A 22,483-nucleotide genomic window follows, 5' to 3' on the forward strand; every position below is an offset into this window, starting at 1 on the left:
TAGGCAAGTTACATGTTAAAACATCCTGCACTGGGCAAGGTCTCCCTTATAGTCTCCTAAGTGGAAATGCTAGGAATTTCAAGGAATTTGAACATAATTCTTTACCTTACAAGAGGGGAGGTGGTGGGTTTGTTTTCTTCCATGCAGGGAATTGAAGCCTTTTGTGTATGTTCTACTAGTCAGAACAAATTAACTGTAAACAGGCGTGACTGCTGTCATCTTGTCATGGAGACAATTCAGGTTCAGCAGCGAGCAGCGGAGAGTGGGGAGCAAGGTGAAAGCCTTACAGCTGGAGCCCCAGATGTTAAGGGACCAGAGTGGGAGCAGCCCTGGTTAAAACCAAAGCACGTTTCTTTAAAAAGTTAAAATACATCCTAGCAAGTTGAACACTTCAAGATGACTTTGCAAATACTCAACTCAAGATGGCATGAAGGCTTCTTACCACAGAATAACTCTCATCCAGTAATGAGAGGAAATGGCCTGTTTTCCTAATGGAAGGGAATGAGATGTGGAGATTCCTATTCAGCTTGATCATGGATGGTCAAATTTGCGGGCAACACCAACTTTTGTGTTGTGGAAAACACCACATGACCCACAAGATCACGGAGCCCAGGAGAGGCACTTTGTTTTGGGTCATGTTCTCATGTTTCGGAGCACCACGCAAGAAATTGCATGAGATCATGGCACCCACACCCATCCAGAGAGAGAGGGCAGGTATAAGTAGGCAATTAATATTCTTACTTTTTCATCCTCCTTCCTTTGGCCTAATCACAACCACACCATACTTTTAAAGCATATGGGTTCCCCCAAATGATCCTGGGAAGTGTAGTTTGTTAAGGGCGCTGTAGCTAAGTGAGGGGTAAGCTACATTTCTCAGGATTTTTTAGGGTGAGCCAGATGCTTTAAATGTGTTTTAAATATATGGTGTGGATGTGACCAGTTGATGAAAATGCACATGAATTCGGTTGTTTTTAATTTGTTTGTAGACACATCATTTGAAGGCTCAGCTTTGTGTCTGCTTTGGAATAAGTGATTAAATAGGTCGAGATTTTATGTGGTAACAAAAGAAATCTGTTATTTTAATGCCACCAGCAATTTTGTTTGTTGGTTTTGTTTAAAAAGGAAGAAAGCAAGCACAGTTCATTGACGCAGAAGTATAGAGGTAAAGGTCACTGCAAATACAAAACAGCCATGTCTCTTAATAGCATTTGATGTGGAAGAAAAATACCGGTACAACTTTGGCATGGTTTGTGTTTGAAATCATGTTCAGATCTGAAGCCCAGTGTCTAACTCCAAAAATAACAAATACAAAGCAGGAGGAGGGGGGAAGAGACAGATGACAATAAATCATCTGGAGCACAAAGACATTGCCTTGCATATTTGGTATCCAGTAGGATTGTTTAAACTCCCCCACACCCCAACCATCCAATAACAAGTGCCAAAACAATTCCATGGACACATGCCGACAAAGAGAAAGAGAAAAGTAGAACGATTGATGGGATCTGTCATTCCTACAAAAGTGAAAATGTGATGGTGAGGTGTGATGACAATTCTGGGTTGTAAGAAGCAATTGCTTGCTTTAAGCCTTTCTTGTTACCGATAAGCTCAGAAATGCCTTAAGAAAGTAGCCGTAAACAGGGAAATAAACAGGAGTGCTAAAGAAGCATGAAAAGGAAACTCAGGTTAAAATGTGATTTGGGTAAGACAAGTATGTTTTAGACACTGTTTATAAAGATTAATTTCTCTTGGAGTTACCTCCATATACAAACCACTTCTAGGTTCTGCACATTTCTCGTGGTGTGTCCCCAAAATGAACTGCTTAGATGGGGGGAACAACATTGCAGTTTTTGCAGTTTGACATGCACAACTGTGGTTGTGCAGGTCTAAGTATTCCTGGCACTCAGAGTCCACTGTTTAATAAGAAAGTGGGTGCCATGGGTTTTCAACAGAATTTTCCACGTTGCTGCTTTCATTCCATTTTCTCTTCCTGCTTGCTTTTCACTTCCAAAGAGAACAAACACTCATAAGCAAGGAGTCTCAGGGTTGCACGTGAGAACTAGCACAAGTCCGTCCTTTGCACCAATGCTGCTAGTTTCAGCTTCACTCGGGCAACTCTTATAAGTGCTATATAAACCTGTGTACAATGATCATAGATTTGCAGAATTGGATGGGTTCGCAAGGGTCATCCCGTCCAACCCCCTGTAATTCAGGAATCCCAGTTTGAAACCAAACCAGACTCTGCTTAGCTTTGCAAATGTGCTAGCAGTTTTATTGCTGCACCATTAGACGTAAACACGTGTTTTGTGGCATCTCTTAGTGGACTGTTTCTGGAAATATTCTGATGAACTAGCTACGCAGGCAGAAACAACTTGCATTAGATAAAATGGGATGGCCTTGAGGGTCTCGCACAAAGCTGATAGCCTCCCTTTATATTGTATGCAATTAATTCTTTTGGCTACAAACATGTACACCAAGAGCGATTCTTCACAGGAGTGTGCACCTGAACGATCATCTGCCCTGCTAGACTGCTTTGAGCTTTATCTCCCTCCTGCCATTAGAAAGGATTAATATCAGCCTGATTACAAGACCCACTAATGGCTCTTTCTTTTCCGCTGTGGAGGCTGTTAGATGTTAGCCTCTGGGTACATTAATGTAAAATACCGTTTCCCTCAAGGAAATCAAAACAACCTTGAATAATAATAAAGCAGTGTCTCATAACTAGATGCAGTGAAACATTTCCCGCCCCCATCCAAATATTCTTATGTGAAAAACTTTTCAATAGAGCAATAGCAGACAATGTCCATAGCACATGAAGCTCATGTAAGTCAGCCAAGCCACTCACTACTGGCAAAAGCAAAATATGATGATGAACATATTCCAGGAGTTAATTCTTTCCTGACCTTACTTATTGCAAACACAAAAGCAGTACTCATGGGCATCATGTCACTGAAAATAATTTTGACCGGAGTCCAAATCCAGGATATCTAACATCATGTGTAGGATAGTGCCAGTTTCTGATGCCAGCCCTGCCCCAAGGAATTTTGCTGCCTGAAGTGGAGCCCAAACGGTGCCTTCCTCCTTTACCAGTTCCAAAATTTCATGGAGCACCAATCAAAAACCAATTCCTGCCTTGCCCTGTCCTTCCTTCATAATACCACCTAAAGCAGGTCCCTGCACTATGCTGGGTGGGTGCGGGGAAACTTCACTGGGCCATAGTTTAAAATAAAATAATCATATTAATAATCACTGAAGTACCTGGAAACGATACTTTTCCTAGCCATAGTCAAAAACATATAATACATTTAAAGCTTTCTTACACTACCGTAACGGTCGTGGATAATCTTGCAAAGAGTGCTGGGAACTGTAACTCTGTGTGGTCAGCACAAACGATAATTCCCAGAATTCCCTTTGTCTCTTGAAATGGTATAAGAGTGCTTTAGTGTATGGTGTGGATGTGACCATATCTAAGCCACAGTCTTGAAGCTAGAGGGGCTATTGCCAAACTTCATTCCTCTACAAGTCCAATTCCCATTTTAAAAGCAAACAAATGTGGTATCGCACATTGCTTGCCTGGGACAAATACAGCTGCTCCCTGGTTATGTCTGGAGTGGAAGCTGCCATCCCTCTGTCTTTACAACAGACAGAGAAGCCCTGCTCATAATGGGGGGGGGGCACACAGAATCTAAAAAACCTACCCAGCCTCCCAGCCTTCCTTCCTCCTAGAGGATTTATTTCAAGCATGCCTCTTTTCTATGTGATTAGGATGATGCTCCTTTACCCTTTAAGAGCAGTCTTCTCCATGAGTCCCTGCATAGCTTTTAAGCCATCAGAGAGCATGTCCCTCTGCTAGAACCAAAATGGCCTCACCCCACTCCATTTCCAACCTGACCATATTTACTTCCAGCTCTAGCAACACCCCCACTTCTACATAGCTTGCCACTTCAGGAGTGGGAGCTGCCGCAGGGAGGTTGTCAAATAAAGCATTGTCAAAGAAAGCCAATATCCATTTTATCACTCTGGATTACTGCCCAACAATCTTTAGTTTTAGGTCTTTTGCAAAAGAAAACCACCTTTTAATTTAAGACGAGGTCAAGCCTTCGAGACACCAGAGTTTCTGCTTGTCAATGAAGGTTCAATGTTTTCTTTTGTTCTGCGGCTCTGCCCTGTAGCATCAAAGTCACACATGGTTTGTCAAATCTTGTTAGTTCGCAGGATTTATTAATACAGTCATTCAAACTGGCTAATTGTAGGGTGTCAAAGTTAATTACAATCAATTGAATTTGTATATTTTTCTGCCTATATGGTAAAAGATTTATGAAGAGATTTCAGCAGTTCATGATGTAGGGACATAGACACATAAGATTAGCTGCCACAAACCAAACCAGAGCATTGGTTCATGTAGTTCAGTACTGTCTACACTGACTGGCAGCAGCTCTCCAGGGTTTCAGCTGGGGGTCTTTTCCAGCCCTACCTGGAGAGACACCAGGGCTTCAACCTGGGACCTTTTGCATCCAAAGCAGGTGGTCCACTGTTGAGCTATGGTCCTTTTCCTCAGAAGTCCCACTTATCTTCAAGTACAGAGAATGTGCAAGCACTGGCTCAAAACATTGGCAGCTGTCCCCAACTTAGTACTCACTGAAATAGTAGACTAGTGCCTTCAGGCTACAGGTGGGGGAATCACATAACTGAATCTTCTTCCAAACAATGAAGAAAACCCTGCACATAGAAGACTAGCATATCAGAGAGACATCTAGGCTAGATCTATTCATCTAGCTTGCTATGCGGAGGGAGATGTTTACGTGGAGGAACATTCATCTAGGTGAGCCACCAATTGCGTACTAAAACAGTACACCTCAGGTGCAGGTTCCCCACCTCCATGAGAACAAGGCCTAAGAACCATCTAGGCACAACCTCCATCCTGACATTTCCATGCTAGGTTTCCTCCCACCACCATATTGCTTAGGGGACCATGTTGTCATATCACATTCACTTAAGGAATCCTGTCATTTGCATAGTGAGTTTCCATTCCTGTGATCTCTTTCAGTGGTGGCCAATGACAGTGAACGAGGTAAACATTGCAAGGTGGACATGAGTCACACGAGTTCTACTTAATGCTGTATTGTTTTTAACACTCGATTGGGAGCCACCCAGAGTGGCTGGGGAAACTCAGCCTGATGGGTGGGGTATAAATAATAAATTATTATTATTATTACTTCAATCTATATATATCAGGAGTTGGAAACATGTTATCTCAATCCACATGGTGGATTCACAAGCCCAGAGTGGCCTTGAGAGGCATACAATAGAAATGGGTCAGGGTGAAGATGACAGGCTCTATTTGCTTGCTTAAACTGCAGAATTGAAAGGGGTGCTGAGGAAGGAAAGAGTTAGTGCAGCAGCGATCAGGGAACATGCCTTTCTTCTTGAAAGAGTCCCCTTGCAGCAATACATTGTAGATGGCAACTCCTGAGCAGTTATGCAGAATGCTGGTGCCAGACTCTGTCACTCTCTGAATCAAAGTTTTCATCTCCTTTTGGTCTTGCATAAAATATATTTTGAAAGGGTCTTGATTTGAAGCTAGCACTAAACATACCAAGTTCAATATATGCTCAAAATATCCAGCAATACCATTCAGTTTAAAATCGATGTGTTCCCATGAGGCAGCAAGGCAATAGAGTGCCTCCCTAGGAGAATGAGCTCAATTCTGTTTTTAGCTGATAAGCTTTACTATTGCCATGTTTGAAGAAATTAATGCATAGAAGCCAATGAAATTAATGGTGATTCAAGGGTGCAGAATCCGGACAATAGTTCCCTACTGGATAGAGGAAAAAGAGCCACATTATACACTTCTTGACATCTTGAACAAAATGGAAGAGCTATACCTTGGGGGTCAACCAGAAAGTTCGAAAGCTATTGCTATTTAACACGTATTATCAAAGTGAATTTCTATCCACATGAATCTTACTGGAAACTGTTTTCAAAGTTGCAAAACTTCATCTCTAAGATGGGACAAAGTTTCAAAGTTGAGAGCATGGGGTTAGGTAACACAAATCCACATGTTTCCTCCTAAATTAGGAGAACTATATCAAGAGAACCCTGAGTATTTTATCAGAAAGAGCTGATGGGTGTTCAGTGCTTTTGAAAAATCAGGACATGTACTTAAGAAACTCAAATATGGATTTGGGGGCTTAGCTTTCAGTTCCTTTAAAAAAAATGACCTAGACTGTTTCTGTCTGTTACTAAATTAAATAAAATGAGCCTTGCTTCTTTCAGAAGTCATTTTCTTTGGCAAAATCCAAAATTTAACTAACTACAGGGCTGCCATACATCCAGAGTTTCCCAGATATTACTGGAATTGCAAAGCTGAACAACTTTTCGGGTGTCCTGGTTTTTATTTTTTTGAAATATGGCAACCCTAACTTACTATTCAATCAGGTTATTCGCAATATCAAATACAATTATACATTTTGCATCTGAATGGAATGATGAGACTAAAGTTATTATTGTGCTGTAGATTGAGTTTTTGCTTTCCTGTCTCATTCCAAAAGTTCTTCTTGGACTTGGACTTGGATTTTAATGTAAGGCTGCATACACACTATACCTTTAAAGCACATACAAAACACATTCTTTCCCTCAAAGAATTTACCCCTCAGAGACTTACAGTTCCCAGCAACCCCTAACAAACTCCAGTGCCCAGAATTATTTGAGTGGGGAAATGTACTTCAAATATGTTTTAAAGGCATAGTGTGTACATAGCCTTAGATGGAGGACTTGTCTACTGTCCATGCCTTTGTCAAAGGCACCACCCGTCTTCCTCCACCCTCTCAGTTTCCCAGCCACTTATCTTCCTTACAGCACCAGTCGTGGGTCACATGCCAGGAGCACTGGGGAATTCACAATCCATTTCCAAGCCAAATTGTGGGGGGATGCATTTGAACCATCACTACCTGCAATGCCATTTTGTTGGACATTTTTTTCTAACCCTCCCGAAATCATATTTTTCTTAGTCAACCCCACCCCCACCCCCCCAAAAAAAAAGTTGTCTGGATGCTTGCTCCTTTCTCTCAGCCTTACAGTTAACCATTTCTCATTTTGCTAACTCAAGATTCTGAATACCATCCAATGAAGCGGGGCTGCCACCTTGAGGGCTTCTGGCACCTGAGGCAGCTGCTTCAGCCTGCCTAATGGCTCCACCGGCTCTGCTTATATATGTCCTGGGTGTGCTGCCAAAAATAGTTTTCTTTCATCGAGTTCTCCTCCATTCCCTTTGTGCCATATTGTTCTCTCTTTCTCCAAGTGGCCACGTCATTGGATGGTGAGGTTTCCCACCCTCGTTCCACAGTGGAACGTAGTTGGCGAAGACTCAGAGCTTGATGATGTCATGAATCAGACTGGATGATCTTAAATGTTACAGGAGAAAGGGAGAATGAAATATGAGGATATCTGTTCTGGGGTCAGTCCCAAGTTCTGCATCACGTTTTATTTCACCTTTCAGTGTTTCGTGTTATTTTTTACTTTGAAATAAGAAGGTTCTTCGTATATTTTCCAAATGTTGGTATGATAGTGGCATCCTTGCCCATCACATGCAGATCACCTCTGATCACAGGATCTGCAAGGTTCTTGCAATGATTCAACAACCTGTGAAACCTGTTTGACCAAGGATGATAATAATAATAATAATAATAATAATAATAATAATAATAATAATAATAATAATAATTTATTATTTATACCCTGCCCATCTGACGGAGTTTTCCCAGCCACTCTGGGTGGTTCCCAATCGAGTGTTAAGAACAATACAACATTAAATATTAAAAGCTTCCTTAAACAGGGCTGCCTTCAGATATCTTTTAAAAATAGGATAGCTGCTTATTTCCTTGACATCTGATGGGAGGGCATTCCACAGGGCAGGCGCCACTACCAAGAAGGCCCTCTGCCTGGTTCCCCGTAACCTCACTTCTCGCAATGAGGAAACTGCCAGAAGGCCCTCAGCACTGGATCTCAGTGTCCAGGCTGAACAATGGAGGTGGAGACGCTCCTTCAGGTATACAGGACCAAGGCCGTTTAGGGTTGTAAAGGATAACTCTAGAACAACAGAGGGCATGTTCGATATGGGCAACTATGTTTATCCTACCACCTTTAATCCTCTTAAAAATCATACCTGTTTCCAGTCTTTGAAACAACTACAAAGAGGTGTGTAAATGGAAATGCTGACAGCCTCTTTACACAAGCGCTATGAATAGTGCTGCTATAATGATGGAAAACTATTGATTGCTGCTACTGTCCTCTTCAATTGACCAGGTCCTGCAAATCTCTGATAACACTCTTGTCATTAGTTGTCAGTATGGTGCACTTTGAGAGAATATAAATGATGCAGCGTGACTATCATCTGTTTTGATTGTCTGATAGAACAAGTGTCGGGGATCTTTCCTATTGATTTGTAGATAATATTTTGTGTATCTGGAAAACTGTCAGTAAAATTCTTTGGGTGCAGAAAGCAGCATTGGGACTTTAGCATTAGACCATTTTACTAATTAGTTTACAAACACAGAAAGTATAAAAAAGGCCAAGGAGGCTGAGCAGATTATTCTGCCAACTTTTCTTTAATTGGAGAATAATAAGGTACCCAAAGTATTGAAGCTTTGCTCAGGCCACCAAATTATTCCTTGCCTTTAGGCAGCTCTGCTGCATGCAGCATATTCACTCGTGCCAAGGTTGGCCCAAGGAATTTTGTCACCCAAACTGGAGGGCAAAAGGTGGAGCCTCCCTCTGCAATGCCACAAGGAATGCCAGCACACAGTACTCAGTTCACACACAAGTTCGACATCGGCAGAGATTGTAGAATGCATCTTGTTAAAGCTGAAGGTAGAGGGAGTTTGGCTTTCTCATTAGGTTAAGAGGACCCTCAACAGAGCTCTCTCTAATGTCATCTTCAGTTATCTCCTCAGCAAACTGATGCACCCGCAGCCCTCCTACACCCAAAAATGGCATTTCCAACATAGCACAACAATCCTACACATAGTTACATCAAAACCTTTAATGAAGGGCATCTACTTTGCTTTTTAACCCAATAGACCCTTACAATCCTTTTTTTAAAAAAAATTAAAGTCCTAACTTTAAAACTGGAGTTGCAAGCATAGCACCTCTGGGCACAATGGTTCCCTTGAGGACTTCCTCTGCCACCCACAAAACCTTTGGGCACCTACCCTTACTGCCCCTTTCTTCAGGAGTTGGTGATGAGGATTATCTTTTATTTCCTTGGAAGGTGCATTGGGACAAAGGAGAAAGTTGGAGGAGATTCAGTCCTACTGCTGGATATATATTTTTTAGAATTTAACCATCTCTGATGTAATGTATGCTACTCACAGACAATCTTAAAACTGACCACATACTATTTTCAAACTGAAGTGTATTGTTGAACTACAAGATTTCCCAGCTGGATCATAGATGTTGAGTTCTCTTCATGGATCCAGGTCTGGAAGAATTGCATGGATGACTAATTCCATGTAGCTTTTCTTCCTTTCTTTTCCACAAAGAGCTGCTCAAACAATTGCTCCAAAAAAAGTCTGTTCAGAGTTAAAAATATTTTTCTCAGGAGCAGTTTTACGTCATTTGTCCTGAGAGTTTTCAAACTTTGATGAAATAAATGGACATTGGTGCATAATCACTGCGGTAGATCAGAAGGAAAATGAAATATCATTTTCCATGACATTCCCAAGAAGTCATTTTACATGCGCCCCTTCATAGCTTAACCTAGCATGCTCAATGATATTTCAGCTGTCAGACTGCATTTCCCTCATAGTTACTTCTTTACTCTTGACCTGAGTTTCACCAACAATGCTGCTTTAAATTAGATCCCTTGAGAAACATCAGAGTAAATTCCTGGTTCCATGATATTTATAGAAGTTGCCAGAGCTTGTACATCATTATAGCCATGTTCTCAGTATGGAGATAACAGAGTCCTTTTGGTAGTTTACTTGACAACCGCACAAGAAACATAAAGGGCAAACCTAGAGCTAGCATGTTAAATAAATCCCACATTTACCTCAACAGATTGACACTTAGTCTGACACCAGCTGTAAAATAAAACCGCATTGGGTGAGGAAAGTATGATGTCATTAAATATTTGTCTTGACTTTCTATTTTCGTTGCACAAGCTTTATGACATGGCAATTCTCTAATACACCTGAAACAGCCACTAAGGCACTCACTTGTGTGATGAGAGGAAATGCTTTTACTTTCCAATTATACTTGTTTTGGCCTCAGGAAAAAGCAGGGATGGTGGTATACCTCATTCCCTCAGCAGCTCCTCCTGACCAAGAGAGGGCTCTAGTTCAGCTCTCTTCAGAGTTATTCTTAATACTGCCTAAAGAAGTGTTAAGAACATGCCAGGTGAACATACTCCCAATGTATGGGAGCCACCAAAGAAAAGGCCCTCTTTCCAGTAGCCACTTTTTCCACCTCTGAAGGTAAAAGTATCCAAAAAATGGCCAAAGAAAATCTTAATTGATAAGCAGACTCTTGTAGGAAAAGGCAGGCCTTCAGATGTCTTGGTGACAAGTTTTCTAGGGCTTTAGAGTACAAGGCCAGCATACTAAATTATGACATAGGAAGCTGTGTTTCCATGGGCCACACCACTGTTCCATCTCAGACCTCCCAAGTGCCTCCCCCAAATGGGTCATCCTGTTTGGGTGATGCACACTGTGCTCTCATGCTACACTTGTGCTTTTCAGGATGAGAGTGAGGCATGGGTCATGTGATGCACATTCCAGTTTGGAGCTTGAAAAAGTTGGGCGGTATGCCATCTAGCTGATTACCGTCCTCTCAAGCTGCTATGCTCTTTGCGGCCATAGCTTCAGGGGGAGAGGGAGTTCCTTCAGAAAACGGCATGGGGTTTAAACAGCCCCACTTCATAGCTTCTATTACTTTAAAAAATAAAATAAAATAATAGATGAAAACACATTCATGCATTTAATGTATTGTCCAGTTTGGCCCTGGCTGTTCATTAGCAAAGTATCCCAAAGTAAGGCACACACACCTGCCTTCCAAATTACACATGGGGATGTCACACAAGATTCTTTTACTAGCTGTAAAGTCTACTAAAGCCATGGCTTCTCAGCAGTTTGGAACCGAGAAAAATTGACATCATACAGATTTAAGACTTCGGAGGAACAGAGACGTGGAAGCGAAAAAGAAATATCATATAAACTGAACATTTGAAATTTAAAAGCAAGTCACTCACACTGAAACTTCAGATATTTGCCATGCCTCCTAATATATTGAGAGACCAGGCAGATTCCAATTTTCACAACTGTCAAAGTAGCACCTTCAGAAGTGTGCCAGCATCAAAGAGCTGTCATTTGACTGATAGAAGCAGGGTGTTCTGATAATGGAGCCTGTGGTATGAGTGCCATTCAATGCATTAAAAAAAAGTTATCTCCTACCCAATGTGAATTCTATTCATCTAAATCCGCTTTTACATGGCAAGATGCTCACCAAGTGAACTAGCTGGGGTGGGGGAAAGGGGGAACGGATGAAGAGAGAGCATCAAAGAGAGCAAGGCAGTATCATGGCAAAGACACAAATGTTCCTTCTTTTTTGAAATGAAGAGACATGTATTAGTGGCACTTGTCTTCGCATACAATTCTCTGGTAAGTCAAAGATGTTGGGCAGTTTCCTAATGTTCCATGCAAGGCAATGTAGCACATGACACCCCAGGATGTTGTCTTTCCTAAATACCATTTTCCCAATGGAAATTGTCTGCAGAAGCTGCTATGTGCCATAGAAGGAGAACTGCTCTTTGTGGATATGACTTCAGAAGGGCTTCAGGAAAGGCAAATGGTGCCATGGAGAGATTTTTAATCCAGAGAATGGAATAGGGGAGAACTTAGCATTTGCTGTTGTCGAGCCACAGCAGCCACCGCCCCCATCACTAGTCTCCTGATGGTTACAGGTAATGCAAGAAATCCAGCCACACCCCTCAACTGACCTGTAGGGATGGCCAGTAATCAGCAGCAAGCTGCTTTACTGGCCACGGCTGGCCCTTAATGTGACAGGAAACAGGGCATAAAATGAGCCCTGATGGATCAGACCAAAGGCCTCTCAAGACCAGCACTCTGTTCCTACAGTGGCCAACTGAATAGCTATGGGAAGTTCACAAGTAGAACTTGAGTGCAATTCGCCTGCTGCTGGGATTCGCACAAACTGGAACCCAGAGGAATCCTGTCTCTGATACTGGCAGTAAAATAATCACTGTATTAGCCAGTGTTCTCCTGATCCACCATGAATTTGTCTCAGCCAAGTTGTTCCACTCATCCCACTGAGAGTCCCAGATCTCCCTGATCTATCTGTTCTTCCACACTAGCCCTCTGTTGGCCAAATGACATAGGACCAGATGGCCTGCGCTCTCTCTCTCTCTCTCGCTCTCTCTCTCTCTCTCCTGTGCAAAATCTTCTCATCTTATTGGTATGCTCATAGGTCTAGTAACAGAGAGCAAACACTCCCCCCCCCCCCGCTCCTGGGAACCAACAACATATTTTTTGCTAATACATAAGCTGAGCCAGTACACATGCTTGGGAATTTAAAAAATACCATGTGCAGCATGGAGAACTGAGCTTTTATTTTCCCTTCCAAACATAGTAATTTGCACACACCTTAAAACAACCATTTAAGAGAAAAAATTATCTGCTGACGCAGGTGGGACTCTCACTAACCATTGAAACAACGCTGCAGCTTTCAAGGATGGCTCACCAGTGCTTCTTAAGTATCTTTCTTACATGCTGGTAGGATGTTTAGTTCAGGGTTCCCATTATTGAAGCCATAATTCAAGCTACAAGCTCCTGAAAGCAAAGACCCATTATGGTGGTGTGATGGTTTTTTTAAAAAGGTAGAGCTCCAAGCCTACCTATGGCACTATATAAATAATGAATCTATCTAATTAAATTCAGCATCTCACTGACTTTGGCACTGTGGTTTTGTGGACAGGGTGGCAGTTTTCCCCCTATGTTACATCGTTGCGGGTTGTACTCACCTCTGGCATGGCCTAATCCTTGGGGTATAGAATCTCATCATCTTAGCAGTGTCGTTTTAGCACCACCTGGAGCAGCGCATCCCGTGGCATGTGCTGAAATATTCTGGTATGATTCATAAAGCACTGTCAACCGCACAAAGGTGTCATTCCATTAAAGGCTCCACACTGCACAAAAGGGGCAGATGTTTGGCACGAAAGCTTGATCCTGTTAGAAGTAGGGTGAGTTAGCAGTTCTATTTTTTTACTAGCTGAATTGTGTTCCTTCTTTAAAAATATATTGTACAATATAAAAATATTAACATCTATTAATAAAGGGGGAACTGTGACAAACACCTTTTAATTGTGAAAAATGCACATATGATTTCAGTTAGAGCCAAGATTAGACTGCTGCAAAGTGTTGCATAAGATGCTGCCTTTGAAAATGACTTTTTGCAGCCACCAGGGGGTCGATTGACTTGTCTGCATAAGAGGGTGGGACACCAGTCCTTAACTATGTGCACTGGTTTGTTGCTACTTAGCCCAATACAAAGGGCTGTTTTTTCACCTATGAAACCCAAAGTGGCTAAGGACCTAGCCATCTGAAGGAACAACTCTCTCTGCTCATGATTTGAGATCCACCAAGAAGGTTCTTTCAGTTATACTCTCTCCAAATAAAGCCCAGGATATCAGGACTACTAACAAGGCCTTTTCAGTGTGGCTCCCCTGTTGCAGAACCCCCTGGGGTTAGGTTGGTGTCAACATTGGCTGGTTTTGAGTACCACCAAAAAACATTCCTCTTCTGCCAGGCTTTCTGAGTTAGTAGTGTTGTCCTATTCCTCAGAAGTTGGGACTTAAATGTTTGCTTACTGCAATTGTGTATTCATTCTTTTGTTGCTTTTTTCCATTTTGTATTGTGTGCTGTGATATCATCTGATGATGTGGGGGGGGGGGAGAGATATACATTTTGCAAATAAGCAAGCAAAATAGTGTGAGTCTCCACATCTCCCGCAGTGATCCATCAGAATGTGGGGTCCAATAGATTCAGAATATGGTGGTGGAAGTTCCACACATTGAGGACTTCCTATGCTCTACAGTACACTAGACAGGGTTCAGCCACAAGAGGGAGACAAAGAAACATCAGGCAACCTAATTGATTACCCTTGCAACAGACTGTACCACTTGAAAATATTTACATTTCAAGTGGTATTACTGCAAATGTAGGTACAATGGTACTTCGGGTTACAAACGCTTCAGGTAACAGACTCCACTAACCCAGAAATAGTGCTTCAGGTTAAGAACTTTGCTTCAGGATGAGAACAGAAATCGTGCAGCGGTGGTGCAGCGGCAGCAGGAGGCCCCATTAACTAAAGTGGTGCTTCAGGTTAAGAACAGTTTCAGGTTAAGAATGGACCTCCAGAACGAATTAAGTACTTAACCCGAGGTACCACTATATAGCTTTCTAAATTTCTGTTCTAAACGGCCAGTGGGGACCTTGCAACGAGAAAATATGATTGGAATCTATCCAATAATGAAAGGTTCAAAAACAAGTTGTCCCAATGAAGAGCTCAACCTGTACACAATAACAATTCATCTAATGTTTGCTTTATATTTGCTGTTTATGGAGAATATATGCTTAGAACTATCCTCCTGCTAAATGGAGTTGTGATCAGGATTTTGTGTTGACATGCCATTCATATTCCCAAAGGTTTTGGTTGAATATTGTGATTTGGGAAATTAGACATTCTAGTGGCCGAATCAAAACCCACCATATATTTTGCGAATTCACATTCATCCAGCAGCAGCAAAGAATAGTTGCCACAGTAACACACTTGCTGTTTTCTCTTTTCATTTTAACCTTTTCATACAGAACCATCTGCTGTGCTCTCACCAAATTCCACAGTAACATCTTTTACAGGAAGGGGGTGGGATATTGCACTAGAAAGGCAAGGCTGACAAATGTACCAGTGGAAGCACCTGATTGGCTCTGCCAGTGCATTTGCACAATGCCAACCTTGCTGCTGCCTTACCCCTCCCACTCTTCATCCTGGTAAGCTGCAGTGATGCTGATGATAGGAAGCCAGGTAAGGTCCACTCTCTACCCTGCCGATCACTACTGATTAGGTCATTGTCACCAGTCTAAAACCAACAGACGTGTTTGCAGGCTGGAGGAAAGGAGAGGCTGCTTATCTGGATTCAGCCCTAACTCATTTTCTTTGGACATAAAGCTTGGGCTATAATTTGGATTGTGAGTTCCTACTCTATCAGAGAGGGAGCCGTTTCCCTCTGCAGTTCCCAGTAACCACATTTTCTGATGTTTTCATCTATGTTTTGAATTTGGTATATTATCTGTTTTATTTTTACTCTAAGCTGCTTTGAGACACATCATGAAAAGCAGGTGTATAAATCCCTTATATAAATAAGCAAAAAAGTCCCACACTATTCCCATGAGCCCCACAAAACACCTTGATTTCCAGGGGGTACAGAGGGAAGGTGAAGCCAGGAAGGAAGGAAAATCAGGATCCGACTAGTGTCTGTACAGCTGTGATAGGCAACTGGAGGACAAAGCTGTTGTGCTGAAAAATTATGTCTGGTACAAAGAGTATGGAATACTTAAAAACCTAACTGCTCCCTGGAGCTTCAGTTTGGCACAAGTCTCTGTCAAATGGCTCTCCAAAGGAAGGTTTTTAATATATCTTTAAATTGTGTTTTCCTTCAAGTTTTTACAGGGGGTAATATGGAAGAGTCATTATAATGTGTTGTGAACTGTTCTTATGTCCTGAAAGCCAGAGGTAAGGAGGTTTTTATTGCCTTTTTATGCAGCTGTTGTCACGTTCCCCCAGTTGTTGCAGTTCTGATGCAGCAACTTTCTATTATTACACACAGATTGTTTGTTTGTTTGTTTGTTTGTTTGTTTGTTTGTTTGTTTGTTTCATTGTTCTTTGCTGCCAGCAGGCTATTGGAGAAGGATGGTGGAGAAACCAGACATCTATTCGTTAGGGATTATTAAAAGCAAGTGAACAAAGTCATTTCTTTGCCTCTCACCCTCTCATATAGTATGCATTAAAGAGACAACTCATCACCAGAGAGAGAGAGACAGTGGCTGACAGGGAGGGATGTAGGTTGCGAGAAACAAGAAGCCTTAATGCAGCACAGGGAAAATACATAACCACTGCTCTTTAGGCAAGTCAAGCTGAGGACTCTAGAAAATGCACAACAGACAAATCAATCCAGAGACATGCTTCAGATAGAAAACAAGGAACTAGGCAAAACTCACCCTTTGTCTTTTTCAATAATATGTGGAAATAACTTTACCATTGTTTCTGCTGATGGTATCAGACTGCTTGCTACTTGCTGAGCTGAGCTAGCAGAACCACTTTCACTATCCCAATGCTTAAGGAGAATCCATCCAAAAACCATCTTAGTTATACACCACTGCTGCTACTGATGCATTAGGGCAGGAGCGGCCAATGTGATGTCTTTCAAATGTTGTTGGATGTCAGCTCCCATCATCCTTGACCATGGGAACTGCAATTCAGCGACATCTGAAGAAGACTATGTTGACTCACCTTAAGTTAGGTATGGTGGAGAACCTGTGACCTTTAAGATGTTATTGGACTCCAGCTCCCATCAGCCCCCAGCCAGAATACCAGCAGTCAGAGTTGATGAGCGTTGGAGTCCCACAGCATCTGGAAGGCCCAACTCTGCTGTGGGGCTTCCCTTTTGTTCTGCAGACTTCAGCTCCACCCATAACACCAGAATCCATTCTCCCAGAATTCCTCCTGGTTTGGGGAGTGGCTTACCAGAAAGCACAAGAAGATGCTATTGCAAAGCAGGTACGTTGACACCCTTCAACCCATGTTGTCTTTGGCCCCAGTCATAGCAGAGTGTATTGTGAATTTTGACAAATATGTGAACAAATCTTAGCACTTGATGAGCATCTCACTAATTGTTTTCAAGGCTATTAAGAGCATGGATCTTGCATAACTTTTTACTTTAACATTAAAAATGGCCTAATTATTATTCACAGTGCTTTTGCAGCTTCACACACTCAAGTGACTTTACCTGGGTGTTAATTATAAATAGCTTTGTCTATTGGAGTGGGGGAAATGGAACCAAATGAACTAACTATTAAATCTCCTATCAATAATTGAAGGAGATGTTGCAAACGATGGGAAATGGTGGCACATATTTTGGATTTTCTATTCTTCCCCCTGCTGCCAAGTTTCAAACCTAAAATAACATGAATAAGCACTGACCAGATTTTCCCTCTTTCCTGTGTAACCTCGGTCCGCACATTTCCTGTAGAGTATAAAACTGTACAGGTCTAGTCCCCTCGCAGTGAGGCTTCCCATTAACTGCAGCTGTCAGAGACATCTGCCTTGCCTGATTACTGTCAAAGATGAGTGGAAATAATAGTGTTGCCGCAGAAGATGCTCCATTCGCCTGCAATGAACTTTTCATCGAGTGTTTCTTGAAAACAGAGCTCAGCAATGGCTTGTATTGTGAGAATACATGCATAGAGAATGACCACAAAATCCTGCCGTAAAACGAATTGTTCCGTTTATGTCCTGTTCTTCAATCTAATCCACTTTCCCTCCACCTGTCGCCCAAACAAAATCTTTGGAGTGCCCAGTAGACTACTGAGCGTTATGCACCGAGCTTACCTTATAAAAAATACATGCACAATAACAGCATTTTCCCCCTGACTTTGTTGTTTAAAGTGCTAGAGAGCAAATCCTGCTTGAGTGCTTTGGAGCTGAAGCCAAGCATTCATTTTTGTGATATTAAAACAGAGGAGGAGACAATAAGTTAGTATTTGAGGAGGGAGCAGAATAGAGGCATCTTCCTCATCATCATAATTTACCCCAGCAATTGTCACATCATTGGTTTGGGCAACACTGTTTATCTGGCACCATTAGATAAGCTTGGGGGGGGGAGAGAGAAAGTACTGTAAGTCCAGTCACTTCTATGAGGTAATTTTAAATTAAGTTGCTTCCCGACCTCTGTGGCACTTTGGCTTGCCTTTGTGATGACATGCAAATGAGGATCATTTCACTTAAAATGTGGGATATAAATCTTCAAGATGATTATGGTGATATTATTAATAATAGACCTGAATATATACTACTATGACAGGACGTGCAACCAAGCTGCAGAACATTAGATGTGTAATATTCAGTATTTATTTGGCTGTGAGTCCTGGAAGACCTGCTCCCTGACTTGCAGGCCTTTTCCCACTTGTTGGCCTGGAAGGGCGGGGCCCAGACTGACTCCAGCTACAAAAGCTGAGGCTGCTGCACAGACTCTTGGCCTGGGGTATTGTTTAAGGGGTTTTGTTTTGCAGGGGGGGGGAGTTGCTGCTATTGTCAATGCTAATTTTTCGTATCTTTATTTTGGATCCTAAGATTTATGTGGAAATTGTTTAGTTTGGTTGTGTACTTCTTGATGTTCTGTTTATTGTTTTTGACTACTTTTGTTGTGATTGTAGATGTGTGACTTTATACATGTTGTAAACCGCCTTGGGCATGGTTTTCACTTTGGAAAGGTGGCATACAACTAAAATGACTGATTGGATAACTGTGACCAAAATGCCTCTACAGTAACTGTTGCAAACTTCGAAGCACCTGTGTTCCACACATCTCATTCTCCAGTTCTGTGTTTGCCACACTTTACAACTGCTTACAGGTCCCCCCCCCCCCATTTTGTCAGGACCGCCCCGCTGTCTACAATGAAGATAGAACTGGCATGATGAGGATGGACAAGTATATTTGATTACCAGCTAAACCTGTCAGTCAAAAAGGAGCTCTCCACAGCACCCCACTGATCCTGGAATTTTTCTTAAGCAAGAGGCATAAGGTTCAATTTTGCAACCTGTTTCATCTTCCCTCTTACTATGGTCTTTCCAGAGTTAGCTTACAGAAATAGCTCTGCTTAAAAAGAAAATTCCTGGATTGCCAAAGCACCACAAAGTTTTCATTAGTCCTTGTCCCTGCTTTAACTCATGGTTTATAGATTGAAGCGAAATCCAGTGTAAATATCAGACCTCAACACCCCCACCAAACATTGGGCCATGCTGTTTTCTAAGTGCTCAGCCAAGTTATTCTAACCAACATAATTCCAGCTCCTCATGTTATCCAGTTTTTAATTATACAAGAAAACATGGTGCCATCCACCTTGAGAAACATCTAGTGGTTGGCGAGCTAAGTTTAAAAATCATCTCCAAGAATGCACTTAAGGGTTCTTGTCAGCTAATATACTTCACTACTAACATCTGTACATGGATGCATCTTCCATATCAAAATCTGGAATGTTACTCTGGGATAAAGTCATGTAGTAAAAGTCACTCCAATATTCAGTGTTATCAACATATTACTGTGCTGGGATGGGCAGTATACCTTCAACAGTGTATTCCATACAAGGATAACACAAATCAGCCTTTGGCAACCTGTACGAGGTTGATGGGTCACAGTCTAAAAATTCTGGAGGGCACCAAGTTGGCAAAGGACCCCATAAAGTTTTGCCATATGCACTTGAATAGGAATGTCCCTGAATTTTGATCGTCACACTCCAGCTGCTTCACAGGGCATGAGCTTGCTGGCCTTTAAGTCCTCTGACACATGAAAGTTTGATTTTAATATCTTGTTTTGTTTGTTTTTAATTACCGAGGTTGTTTAATGAAAATATAAACCAGTGATGCGTAGATTCACCTGATTACCTTGGATATGGTAAGTGCTGAATAATATGTAGCCACGCTCAAGGTCAGACTTTGCTACTGACAAGCTATAATTTATTTCAAAAAAGTCAACATTACAGCCTTGGAGGTCAAAAAACACTGACAGCATTTAATCTGCAATCGTTTATTACCCTTAGTTCAGCATCTGATGACCTCAGATCAGGGTCAACACTATGATGGGTGCAAAAGTTGCTCATCCCCTCCTGACTGTGTCTATCCAATTCTGTTTACCAAGCAGGAAAGTCCCAGCTGGGAAAACATTGCTAATGTGATGGGCAACTTCACATAGGTACCACACACCTCAAAGCAGAGAAAACGTACATTAATCAAGAAAGTGGGAGAAGGAGGCTTTGTATTTTGCCATATAGCCCGATAGACCTGATAAAAGAAAGTATATAAGAATCAGCACAACACTGAAATTATTTTGGTTAATAAATAAAATAAACTGTTGGTCACCTAATTCAGTCCATGAATCTCCAACAACATTTCTTCCTCTACCTTGGGATGTCAAATGACATCTGCTCATGTGCAGTCTGCGTTCAGCAAATCAAGCATTCAGAACCAGCTACTTTGTAGATGCATGTCCATAAATGATTTAGTGTTTATGATACCACCTTTTTGGGGGGTGAATCTCTAAGAGACTGCTGGAAACTGACTGGCCAGACCAAAAAGTGTTTTCAGAACATCAGAGCAAAAGAAGAGTCCCATCTGATCAAGGACCCATCTGGTCAAACATCCAACTTTATTTCTAATTCTTTTCCATCCTTTCCAAATGACCCCTAAACATGCCAATTGCCCATTTAATTATCTCCTGGCTGTATTTATATTTGGGGGAATATTTGTTTAAGTGCTGATAGATTTAATATACCTTTTATTTTATATTGTATTTTTATTTATCCATTTGTAAGACAATTTGGATATACATCCCTGTAAGAAAGCAGACTAAATGAAAATATTTGATCTGAGCATGTTGCTTCCAAACTGTGTTTCTTTTGGAGAGCAGCAGGTAAAGTTCTACATGGCTGTTGGAGTCTACCTTACTTTTGCCCATCTCATCCACCTACCCTGGTTTGATGGTATGATGGCAGGGAAACATGTATTCTTGAAATAGCCACTCTTTAATGTAATATTTGTTAGGAATTACTGTATCTAAGACTAAGGTTGCAATCCTAGGCATACTTACTTCAAAGCATGTCTAACTGAATTTGATGGAATTTACTTCTGAGTAGACATGAATAGGATTGTGATGTAAGCAGGGCTTTTTTTCCCACCAGAACTCACAAGAGCTCAGTTCTGGCACCTCTCAGAGGGGCGTCATTGCCATTATAAGAGAACTAAGGAGGTGTTGATGGTGAGTTCCGGCACCTCATTTTCTAGAAAAAAATAGCACTGGCTGTAAATAATACAAAATCTACATAGAAATAATGGGTGCACTCCTTCTGTTATCATGCACAGAGTTTATGGCAGCCTGATAGATTCCTTCAATCTCTTGACACCGGCTAGAAAACCTAATGAACTACAAATTACATGCATACATTCCCACTGGGAAAGATACGTTGTAAAAGTGTGTTATAAAGATTAATTCAAAAGATTTCCATTTGGGAGTATTTTAGGAGGATGTGTTATCAGAAGCTAACAGGATGTATCTCTTGAGGTGTGTTTAAGTGATTTGGGTGGTACTTTAGAATAGCACCAAGGAAAACCATGCTGCTTCAGTGCCAAGGGTACTGCTTGCTACTGGTGTAGTAGTTCATGGTATAGCAACAGGGATACTTCATGAATCAATACTTCAATGCATGTAAGTCCCCCACCCCAAATGTGCCTTAATTTCTGCAGCTGTTAGCAGCCACATAAGAAGCAACGCTCTGAAAGAAGAGTAGAAGAGTTTGGACTTGATATCCCGCTTTATCACTACCCGAAGGAGTCTCAAAGCGGCTAACATTCTCCTTTCCCTTCCTCCCCCACAACAAACACTCTGTGAGGTGAGTGAGGCTGAGAGACTTCAGAGAAGTGTGACTGGCCCAAGGTCACCCAGCAGCTGCATGTGGAGGAGCAGGGAATCGAACCCAGTTCACCAGATTACAAGTCTATCGCTCTTAACTACTACACCATGCTGGCTCTCTCCCCACAGCTCCCAGCACAGCTGGGGAAAGGAGGAGGTATTCCCCAGCTTCCTGTGCAAGAGGGCACTGCTTCTTGCCTTCCCACTAGGTCATACTATCAGAGTGTTCCTGAATTATCTCAGTGACTAGGTGATGTTTCATTTATTCCCAGAAGTTTGCAATGCAGCATCAGAAAGAAGAGAACATCACCCAAATGGAGAGATCATGGGTGTCGCTGGAAAGGCAAAATAGGGGTGCTCTCCCTTTCCTCTGTGTACTTCTCACCTCCCAGGACAAGGGGCAAATTCTGACCATGTTTATAGGGTCCCCTCAAGAACTGATGAAAAGGAAGGGTCCATTTTCATAGCCAGCAAATAGGGCTGTGAAGTCAGGGCTGATGTTTCGACTCAACCCTAATTTTCATGCATGTGGATTCTGAGGGCTAGCTATGGGTGCAAGCCAACTGCAAAGACACCAAACTTCCACACACTGCTGTGGGAACACTTCCACACACTGCTGTGCAGCAAACACAAATAAGGAGACACACAGTCTGCACTTATTATTGGTCAGATGTTATGGACTTGATTTGGTTTTGACCATCCCTAGCACTCTCCAATGAACACAAAAAGAACAGAGAAT

Source organism: Podarcis vaucheri (genome assembly GCF_965113315.1).
Source record: "Podarcis vaucheri genome assembly, chromosome: 2".
In the NCBI taxonomy this organism is placed as follows: domain Eukaryota; kingdom Metazoa; phylum Chordata; class Lepidosauria; order Squamata; family Lacertidae; genus Podarcis; species Podarcis vaucheri.